The following is an 11,576-nucleotide window of genomic DNA, read 5'->3' as shown; positions in this document are numbered from 1 at the left end:
GCAGGACCCAAGCTCTATTCCCCGTAGAGAAGGTGAGTGTCCTTTATGTAAATTCTGGTTTATATTTATGACTATTTTATGGGATAAGTTCAGAGAAGAGCACTTCCTCCATCAGTTTATATGCCTATCAGCGATGTTTGAAAACTAGCTGTTTTCATACACTTAAATTATCACTTAAAAAGTACCTTTATGTTGACTGCTTTTTTGTGGGGTCATGTTCATGGCACTGCCGTAGATGAGCTGAAATGAGCAGAGAGAGAAAAACAGATGGTTAGCTTGCCCACTGGTAATAACTGAGTGTAAGGATGGAATAGTGTCTGGAGTGGAATACAGGCCACTCATTTATCCATCCCTCATGTTTAGCACATGTCTCAATATCACCTTCTCAAGGGGATATTACTAAGAGCTATTATTTGTGTAATGTGTATTATGTGCCAGGCCCAGTGGTTTAAACTCATAAACTCTCACAATAATAGTTTCTATTATTACCTTAATTTGACAGCAAAAGAGGTGAGAGTTATTTCAGAGAGGTGAAATAACTTGCCCAAGGCCACACAGCTAGCAAATGGCTAAACCAGGATTCAGACTCTGGCAATTATGGCTGGAGAACTGATGCCTTTGTCCTATACTACATTCCTCTCCAGGTACTTTAGGTGCTGGGAGCCGGTCCATCCTTGCTCTTTCAAGGGACCTGGAATATATGGCATACTGTTCTTAATATGTTTGGTCACCTTCTTGGCACTATGTGTTTTAACCAAGGTCACCTCTCTGAGAAAGGTTGTTTCCCCAGGTAGGGATTTTCCCCTGAAGTTAGGGAGGGAATAAAACCTCTTAACTGCTAGGTGGGTAATTAATCACTTTAGACAGAAGAAGTTCGCTGGAGAGAACATAGACAGAACCTGGTGACCGAACCTGTCTGGAGAACCTAGCAAGAGAACATGGACACAGAACTTGGCTGGAGATTGTGGCGAGAGATCCTGGCAAGGCTGCTGATCAACTGAACGCTGTCTCCGTGTCATTCCTTCTTCGCCGACTCCATCCACACCTTTGGGGACCCCTGGACCTGCTGGGGTTGGACCCCAGCATTTAGGAATACACCATACCCTATTTTTCACTCATTCTATACCAGATAGTGGTAGCCAAAAACTTTTTGTTGCACAAACAAAGACAACTGAAATAAATTTCTGGTTCCCAGGGTAGTCACGTGGAAAAACAGTGCTCACCTGGATATAACAGTTCCAACGACAGTTAATTAAAATTAATTTTCTCAGTTCATGGTCAAAGCCATGGAAGAACAATGGCAGGAAATGAAGATCAATTATAGCATGCTATCCTATCATACAAATACGATGCATCTTTATACAAACTCTGTCAATATGATTTATATAACACTTACTCCTACTTTACAGTCCAGGAATCTAAGGTCTTACAACTAGTAAGTAAGGGGGCGGGGGGGGGAATTGATGATTGCTGTCTTTTATTTACAGGTGATATAGTCAAATTATACATATATCTAATATAGAATATGTAATGTGTAAAATCACATTTGTATACAAACACATATATATGTATCTGTTCAATTTTAATTACATATACACACATACATCTATTGCTTCAGGAACTTATGAAATTGCTTTGCTAAAAACTATAAAATTCCATTTGCTAGAAGAACTGTGACCCTAGGAGAGTTGAAGGACAGAACAGAGGAAATGAATCACTTGAATATATAAACTATCTAGAAATGGCTGGGCATCCTGCATGCTAGCACATTAAGTGGGCCTATAAAATCTCTCGACTTATTTTATAAATGAAATAAAGAATGTAAATACATGCAAATAAAGTCACGAACTGAGACTAAATGGGGAAATCTGAGAGCGGAGTATGAGATCTTGTTTTTTTCCTCACACCCAGGCACCAAAACAGCATGGCAACCCAGAGACAGGTTTGAAGGGGCTCATGGTTCCCAGAGCAAAGTATACACCCCGCTCTGCCCCTCAGTACAGGATGTGAGAGTGAGGAGAGGTAAGCAAGGTTAGCGCCTGGACAAGCTCCTTCATCTCTGAGACCATGTGACAGACGTCTTCCTTCTCTTAAAAATCAGAAGTAGGTGTTACCTATAGACTAGAATGTCAGGTAGCTTATAATTTCAAAGGAATAAAAATCAATCGATTTTTCTTTTTACTTAACAGTGATTAAATTGTGTCTCCACAGAGTGCAACAAATGGCTGTATGGTTATTCTGTGAATTTGCCCTTTATAGATCAGTCGTTTAAACACTTTATTTTTTAAAAAGTAGAATAACTGCCCTGTCATGTGGAAAATGACTTTCTCAGAAAAATCTTAAACAGAAAACGCTAATTCAGGAAACAGATACAAGAGGAGCAGTTCTGGTTACATCAGGGTTGGAGACCCTGGGACATTGCTTTCCTCCCTGATCTCACTCCGGGTGGCTTCTGTGGCGGTCCCTCTGGGACATACCCTAGGGCGCTATGAAACTCAATCCAGAGGGACATACCCTAGGGGGCTATGAAACTCAATCCGAAGTCCATCTGGGAAGATCAGTAAACTGGGATACTTAATCCTCAGCTACTTTTGTTTATCTCGTGGCATGCAGCATCTGGATAATTCTCCATCCCTTTTCACTTCATGTGGACAGAATTGATCAGCTGATTCTGGAGACCAGTAGGTATTTACTTCACGGTCTGTTGGTCACCCACATTTTTCCCACTTTTAATTGACTGGGTTGCAAAAGAGAACAGTGAACAAATTATGCACTCACTTACATGCCCCCAATTTTCCCCACGTGCTCTCTTCACCTGGAATGTCCTTCATTGTCTCTCAGTAAACTGGAGGACATTCTGCACGGCTCAGCCTGGTAGTTCTTTCTATGAAATAACTGACTATAATAGTCCTCCTTATCCGTGGTTTTGCTTTCTGTCATTAAGAAAGATCCAAAAATATTAAATGAAAATTCCAGAAATAAACCATCTATAAGTTTTAAATTGAACACTGCTCTGAGTAACATGATGAAATCTTGTGAGTCCCGCTCCATCCTGCCTGGAATGGGAATCATCCCTTTGCCACACTGTAGACGCTCACTGCCGCTGAGTCACACAGTAGCTGTCATTGTTATCAGATCAGCTGTCACAGTGTCACGGTGCTTGTGTTCAAGTCACCCCGATTTTACTTAATGATGGACCTAAAGTGCAAGAACAGTGATGCTGGCGATTCAGGTATGCCCAAGAGAAGCCACAAGGTGCTTCCTTTAAAATGAAAAGATGAAAGATCTTGACTTATAAAGAAAGAAGAACAATATGCTGAGGTGGCTAAGATCTAGAGTGAGAACAAATTTTCTACACATGAAATTGTGAAGAAGGAAAAAGAAATTCCTGCCAGTTTTGATCCTCCTTCTGAAACATCATCAGAAGGTCAATGCAGGTGTCCCCCACTTTCTGAAACTTATGCCACTGGCTTTTACAAAAGACCTACATTAGTACTGGTTTTCACTAATCAAAAGAAATCCAAAGAGGATTTTTGCTTTTATGACAAAAGCCATTACCATACTAAGGTAGGTCTCAGGTCAGGTCAGCCTGGCTCACTCCTGTTGTTCTGGGATAATTCTGAGGAGGGCCCCCTTTCACCCTCAAATGTAGTCCCAGTTTGGACAATACAGTCTATGGCCACTCTATGTAGAATATATTCTTATGGGAAGTAGCTACGCAAATCTTTTGACTATCATGTTGTCTGATTTTTTTCTCCTATACAGGGCAGGGCAAAAGTAGTTACAGTTGTGAAACACAGGGCTTATTCTTGTATTATTATGTATGAATTATTGTATTATTTTCCATACAAACAACTATAAACTACGTTTGTCCCAGCCTGTGTGTGTGTGTGTGTGTGTGTGTGTGTGTGTTCCATATGTAAGTCCTTTTGGATGACATGTATTGTGAATACATTCTACTCTGTGGCTTGACAGGGAATTTCCTCATTTTTTAATTTTATTTTTTATGTCTCACACTTAACTCTCTCAGTTATTTTCGAGGGCAAATAATGAAAATAATCTGAACGGCTCAATCTTTTCACACAGGATATAGCCCTGCCTCAGATGCTGAAACCCCACTCAGCCCCTCGGCCGCAGGGATGGGGGAGAGTCAGAGTCTGATGTGATACATGTGGCGGCCCATGGCTGTCCCCGGAGAAGGGGCCTTCACAGGGCAGCTTCCTTCCGAAGAAGCCCACAAGAGGCTCGGACCCCCTGGCCTTTCCTCCCGAGTGAGAACATTTAGGCCTCAGTTGTAGCTCAGCTCCAGGTCCAGATAAGCAACAAACCAGCGAGGGCTGACCTTAGGACCAGCTTCGTGGACCCCTTGCCTGTCAAACAATCAGTGGAGACCCAGACCCTGAAGGGGCACACCTGAAAAACTGCTGAATATTCTATTAAGATCTTTCCCGGGAACCTCCCCTGAAATCTCTGCCCTTAAAATCCTTAGGATGGAGGACCCAGTGTGCTCTCCCCTCTCCCTCCAGGGAGTACCCCCATTCCTTCCTCTTTCCTTTTCCCCTCCCCCACCCCCAGGCACGTTACCATTAGCTTCCCCACCCCCAAGCTCCAAGGGCCCTTCCTTTACCTCCTTGTTTCCTAAGCCCATTTCCTCTAGGAATTACTGCTTCTACCTCTGTAATCTACCCAATAAATGTTCTCTCACAGTTTGCATCTTGCTCTGAATTCTTCCCTAGCCAGAACCCAAGTACTGAGGTTGCTGAACCCAGGTTTGGTCTGCCCCAGCCCCCCCAACCTCTCCACCAGTCAGACACATGGAGCCATTCCTGCCACCTACAACAGTGCATGCCTCATTCTTTCCTTCTTACTCTTTCTCCTTGTGTTTCCTCCCTTCCTTTCTCCTCTCCTTTATTCTCTTTGTCCTCTTTCCTTCCTTTCATGTGTGACATAAAGGAAACAGGAGGCCTGATATCTTTGCCTTGGACCTACAGTCTCTCTGTAGACACACAAGTTAGCACACAAGCTTAATACACCACACAAAAGAGTCTGTCATTTAGTGCAAAAGATGGGGGCAGGGCTATCAAAAGCTTATCAAAGTTCAAAGATAAGGAAGAGTGAAGACATTCTTCATGAAAACCACCAGGAATGAATTCTCTCAAGCACAACTATAGAGGAGATCATGCTAATCAGATCTCGAACGCTACAGCTTGATGGAAGGCACTTAGTGATGCTTGAAATAAGTGCTTTGAAATTTCAGTTGTTCATCCATTAGAAACAGACATCTGCGATTTCTGGAGTAAAAACAAGTAACATGTTATTACCCTTTAAGTCTTTTCTTCTGTCTCTTTGTTATGCACTGGGAAAACCCAGCCAGTGAAGGATATGTCACCTTAATTGATTTTAATTAGTACTCCACAAAGAAGCCAGATAAAAGATCACTCTTTGAGCATGTACCCAGGTGAAATCGTGGAGCACTGTTGATCTGGGGGCGTTTCTAAGGTGTCTACCACAAATAAAGATGGATTACAATAGCTTTGATGAAAACATAGTTATACCTTTCACTTTATTACCGGTATATATGCCTTCAGCACTCCTAAATCATTTGGGACATGGATGATTGGTATCTTATCTATGAACAAAGGAAGGACAAATGGCTGATTTTGTTTTTCATCATAATATTGGAGGAAAGTTATCAATAAGAGTTCTTTTTATGCATGCCTCTTCATCTGGAAAACTTTTATTGATTTTGCAAGATTCAGGGAAAGCTGATTTTTTTCCTTAAGGATTTTGCCCATTTATTTCAGAAAAATAAGTATTCTGATCTCTGCCTCAACCATTTTACAGATATCACTGAGTTCTTAGTCAATGCCAGGTATGATGTTGGGTGCTGTGTAAACAACAGTGAAAAATATAGTCATGATCCCTATCCAAAGGCATGGAGCTTATTCAGTTACAATAACTACTATATTGTTTAAAAATTTTCTGTTTATAGAAATCTTTCCTACTCTGGTGTGGCAACATTTGAAGATGGGTACTGTGTTGAATCATGTCAATATACCCCTTATCCCATGTAGTGCTGTCACCCAGTAAACATTTAGTGAATCATATTGAATTGATTCTGGGTAGTCTTACCTCCAGTCATTTTTGTGTTACCCAATAGAACACTCCTCTTGCTTTTTCCTTTCTATTCTATCCTTTAAGCCATTCTATTTTAGGTTTTGATGTAGGAAGGCAAATGAGCAAAATCTTTGCACTCACATGTCATCTTAGATGGATTGACAGTCATTGTCTAGAGTTGCGTGGGGGAATGATTCTAAGGTCTCATTACAATGTAGTGGAGAGGGAATGGGATAAAGGAATACGGGTAGACTATAGGTTTGGAGCTGGCACAGATGAGAATAAGCACATTTAACCACATTCACTATTGATAATTGGCAATATTCAAGTAAAAAGTCTGGGACTTTACCTGTATTATTTATCATTCATCATTGACATTGGCATGTGAAGTCATAATCTCTCTCCTATGTGTCAGTATATCCTATCCCAGTAACTTTAAAGTTCTCAAATTGCCTCACCTCCCTCAAGAGATAAAGTGAATCTAATGCCTAGCCCCACTCATATTCTATTCAGGCAGATTAGTGAAGACATTGGGATTGAAATTGCATTTACCCAGCCTACAAGAGTCAGAGTGTTAAGTCAGGGCTTCTGAACTCAGCTTGACTTTTGCCCTCTGCCTCCCGTGTAATTGGGAACAAATCATGTATTTATTGTTCTGCATCTTTGTTGTGTCATCTATAGATTGAGGTGTTCGGACAAAATGATACTGAAGGTTCTTTTCAAATGTAATATTCTCTGTTTAATGAAATTAGCCGGGATTGTTCTACTGAAGACCTGCCTTTTGGGTTGTTATCACTTTGTGGTGACTCTTCTGACATAATACTGAGCAGGATGAAGAAATCATAGATCTATTCATCAATAGGGAAGGTGACATCGTTGAGGACAGGACCCGTGTCTAATGCATCTTCATATCTCTGTGCTCAACAGGTATGTGTTAAATCAATGAAGCAAAACTTCTAGTGGGAGGAGGGTTCTGGAGGAATCCATGAGCACCAGTTTCTGGCAAGCATCATTCGTGTCCTTAACATCAGCCTGGGACCTGATGACAGCAACTGAATGTTGTCCTAAAGGTCACATAAAATTTGCTGCCCAGGATATGGACTGGTTATGGGTGACGGTTATTGCTGTTTTAACAAAAGACAGGAAAAGAGTTCTTGCTTCTAAGGAAAACCTTAGTACATGTGCTTGATTGTCCTGGCATCTTTCATGTTCTTCCTGGCCAGGTATTCACAGCACGAACATAATGAGGATGCTTGGAGGGAGGAGCAGGGGGAAAAGGTAGCAGATTAAACAGTAGCTCTTCTTCTTCTCTTATTTTCTCTCCAATTCCATTCCTGTCCCATCTTCGGCACAGCCCAGGCGAGAATGAGTTCAGAATTTTAAGAACCTGGACAGAGCTCTTCATTTTCAGCCCGACAGGTACAAGAAGTGAGACTGTACATATGATTAATTCTTAATCACCTCCTAGTGGGACGTTTGGCTCCATTTCTTTCTCCTTGCACACAGAATGGTGCTTGTAAGTGGAATTCTAATGATTCCCCTATGTCTATGGCTGAGGCAGGAGGATTTTAGTTTTAAATTACAGATTCCCAGCTCTATCCATCAGGAAGTCAGATATAATTGGTATGCTGGAAGGGCATGGAATTGGTATTTTTACAAAGATCCCCCAGGTAATTCTGATAACCATTTAGGTTTAGGATCCACTGATGTATTAAACAAGGTCAATATTCCTTAGTATGGCATTCAAGGCCCTTGGTGATATTCCTTCCAACTCCTGTTTTCCCCTTTCCAGCTGATGTGTAGCCATTCCTTTCATGCCATTCCTACCCTCACACCCACCAGATCGCTTGTGGCTCCCCCAAATGACATGTTCTGTGCATCTCCATGCTTTTCCCACACCTACAAAGCTTTTGTGCAGGTATCTGTCTGGTGAATTTAGCATTCTTTATGGGCCCATTTAACCTGAGCCTTCCATCCCTGCGTCTCCTGGTAACCATCCACCCGACTGCAGAATTAATTGATCTCTCTTTTTGTTCCCATAATATCCTGAATATTTTGTCACTATTATAGCTCCAGTGACATATTTTCTACTCTTAAAAATTGGCACAAACAACTGCATAGTGGGATAGAGTGTTTTAAATAGAACAGAGTATTTAAAATTATTTTTATGGTTAATTTTTAAACCAAGATAAAAATAACATACATTAAGTCAAATGATACAGAAGTAAGCTTACAATAAAAAAAATGAAACCTCCCATTCCCCTGTCCCTAGTCTAGTCCCAATTTCCTGAGGCAATAGTTTAAGACATCAATTTTTTGGACCAAATAATACAAAATTTAGCAGAATGGGGGCAGGGGGTGGGATGGGACAGAAAGCTCCTTTTTCCTATTTCTGTTCCCCAGACACCCATTTCCCGTCCCCTTTCCAGAGATAAATTCTGTTGCTAGTTTCTTGTGTATGCCTCCTGGGATAGTCTCTGAGTTTTCAAATGCATATTCACACACACAAACACACATAGATGGATTCATACTGTCTTACTGTATATACATTATATATTGCTTTTATTATATAACAATATATCTTGAAGATTTATTCCATATTTGTACATAGAGCACCTTCTCATTTGTTTGTTGACTGTATATTATTTCATTGCTATTAACTACATCATAATTTATTTAACAAATTCTCTATGGGTGGAAATTTAGGTTGCTGCCTAACTTTTGCTACTACAAATAATTCTGCAGTATATGGATATCATATTTTCAAGTGCAAGAATACCTGCAGGATACATTTCAGAGTGGAATTGCTGAGTGTACATTTTTATATTAAATAAATATTTCCAAGCAGTTCTTCAGAAAGCATGTATAAAATTAACCCTCCCACCATCCATGTGCTTGTCAGACAATTGTGTTATTAAGTTGTTGTTTTTTAAAACTTTTGTAGACTAGTCTCCTCTACATGTGAGGAGGGACCATAGCATTTATCCAGGAAAGCATGGCTTGCCCTGGTTCTATGACACTAGGTTGTATGTACAGTGGATGCTTTTAGCTTACACTGAAGCCAGGCAAACAGAAAACTACCTACAGAATGGCTCCCAACTCAAGAGCCCCCTCCAATCTGCTTCCTGTCACCTGCTCCTCTGTAATGACAAAGGTATTCAGGATGCTCCCTTCATCAGTTCCTGCATCCCAATTCCCATTGTTAGAAAAAAAAGCAGTTATTTTCATCGCAGGGTATGCCAACTACTTTTGTAATTGTGCTCAACTGTCTCTGCCTGAAATTCAAGACCACAGGCATTCTTTCCAGACATTTTCTGAATCCTGAACTTCAGTATAATAGGCAATGGGTTTGGGAAAGCCGTTGTGATAACAATAAGTCTCACCACGTCCCTTCTTGATTTTATTGCAGGAACATCCCAATTCTGTTTGAAAACAGCCCGTGTCGTGTGCTCTTACCTCAGGTTGTAGGCTTCTGTCTGTTTTCTGTCATTTTTACAGTAGCGGTGCTGGTTGTTCCCAGGAAATCTCACGCTTAGATTTTCATGGGGAAGACATTCAACAGGACCCCACTGACTTCTCTTTGAGATTCTACTTATGCCATGTTAGAGCTATTCATGCACCGGAAAGGAATGTGGGGGGTTATCTAGTGAGCTGCTTTTTCTGGTGTGTTGTTTGTTTTTTTGTTTTTTGCTCCACTAAGAAGCAGGAATTACAAAAGGGAAGAGAAACAAGTGCCGGAAGAGTATATTCTTTGCTCCAATACATTAAAATGACACATGGGCCTCAAGATTTGTCTCCAGATTTATATTTGTACCTTCTCATCCTTGGCCTTGGGCTCTGCAGGAAGACTTATGATGCCCAAGAAGAGCAATTTCCTCTGATTCATTTAGGGTTATGGTGGAATTTATTGGGGAAGTTTATGTTTTACTTACCAGAGAGCAATTTGACTTCCTTGGTCTGGCACCACCCTCGAGGGAACATGAAATCTCTCAGAAGCCAAAATATGAAACCAGGAGCCTGTAAAATTCATGGAAAATTAAAAAAACAACACGCTCAACCCTTTTAATACAGTAATTACTTCCCCATGTTCCTTTCCAAACCTTGCTCACATTCGGACCTACTTTAACAAAGCAGGTACAAGCTGACCGACCTTTTACGGTGATCTTTATTTGCTTTATGTCCTACACAAACGTTTTCTATGATGAATTGTTTCTTCATACTTTAATTTTTTAATGGCTGCGTACAAATCCACTGAATTACAGACCGTATTTTAAGAAATCATCTCTCTATGACCAGATTTAAGGCTTTATTTACCCTCAAAATTAACGCCACAACAAATAGCTCCGCACGTTTACTTTTTTCTTTTTTTTGGTTAAAATGTTTCTTTAAGAGGACCAGAAGGTTGAGATAAATTGTTTAGAGTAGGATTTCTTAACCAAGGAATGTGGATATTTTCTACAATCTTGATAGGAATTGTCAAAGTACTTAAAGAAGAATTTTCCAACTATCTAGGCTTTCCAAGAATGGAATGGGCCTTTGTTTCCATATTCTCAGTAGTCAGCATTACTACGAGTGTCCAAGCATAGGCCCGTTGGTGAGCTTTATTGCTACCACCTTAGCCCAGGTTAATCTCTTGCCTTGGTTATGCTAATACAGGAGCTTCCTAGCTGGTACCTCACTGCTTTCACTCTTGCCTTTCCTAAAGCCCTTTCTTTATATGTCTGTCAAAGCACTGTAGAATAATCTCTGGAAAGTCAGAAAATAATGACTGGAGGCCATAGAGACAGAAAGTATCTTAATGGCCCTCCTGGGCTGTCCCCCTTGAGACCTTGGTAGCCATGGAAACCACAGTTTTTTGGTTTTGATGCTGGACATGAGGCAACATCTCCTCGGCAACATGTCCTCCACTGACCCCTTGGGACACTGCATGTCACTTGTGGTGAATTTGGTGTGATGCTTTCTTCCCTCCCTCTCCTTCAAACCACATTGTCATCCAGATGCGCCTGTCTTGTGGAGCCTAGGTTAGTTTGAGCTTTGCTTTTGGGAAGGCAGGAAATGTAAGTGTATGGCCTCTTCTTTTACATAGAGGAATCAAAATGTGGAAATTCTACTATAGCTGGTTTGACTCAGTGGATGGAGCGTTGGCCTGCAGATTGAAGGATTGCAGGTTTGATTCCGGTCAAGGACATGTACCTCAGGTGCAGGCTCAATTGATGTGTTTCTCCCACATCGGTGTTTCTCTGTCTGTCTCTCTATTCCTCCCACTCTCTCTTAAAATCAATGGAAAAATGTCCTCAGGTGAGGATTAACAAACAAACAAAAAAGGTAAGAATTCCTTCACACACCGAGCCAAAGAGCATGTAAAATGTTAATTATTGGGTCAAACTTTTCATCATGGAATACAGATTGTTGCAATGGTAGAAGGTTTGGTTAAAGTGGGAGGAAATGGAAGAAGATGT

General features: G+C 40.9%; 1 long non-coding RNA gene across 1 annotated transcript in view; it reads right to left on the bottom strand.

Moving 5' to 3' along the window:
- LOC102765824 overlaps positions 1–10,131 on the bottom strand; it is a 22,086-nt gene extending 11,955 nt beyond the window's left edge. Inside the window, exons 1-2 of the long non-coding RNA XR_436032.2 lie at positions 10,050–10,131; positions 186–240 (exon numbers count right to left, since the gene is read on the bottom strand). This is a non-coding gene — a long non-coding RNA (uncharacterized LOC102765824). The remainder of the gene's footprint in view (positions 1–185; positions 241–10,049) is intronic.
- Positions 10,132–11,576: the final 1,445 nt, after the last annotated feature.

The sequence above is a fragment of the Myotis davidii genome, unplaced genomic scaffold (assembly GCF_000327345.1).
Source record: "Myotis davidii unplaced genomic scaffold, ASM32734v1 scaffold765, whole genome shotgun sequence".
Taxonomy (NCBI): domain Eukaryota; kingdom Metazoa; phylum Chordata; class Mammalia; order Chiroptera; family Vespertilionidae; genus Myotis; species Myotis davidii.
Note: the sequence above shows the minus strand (reverse complement) of the source record. Positions and strands in the feature narration are given on the sequence as shown.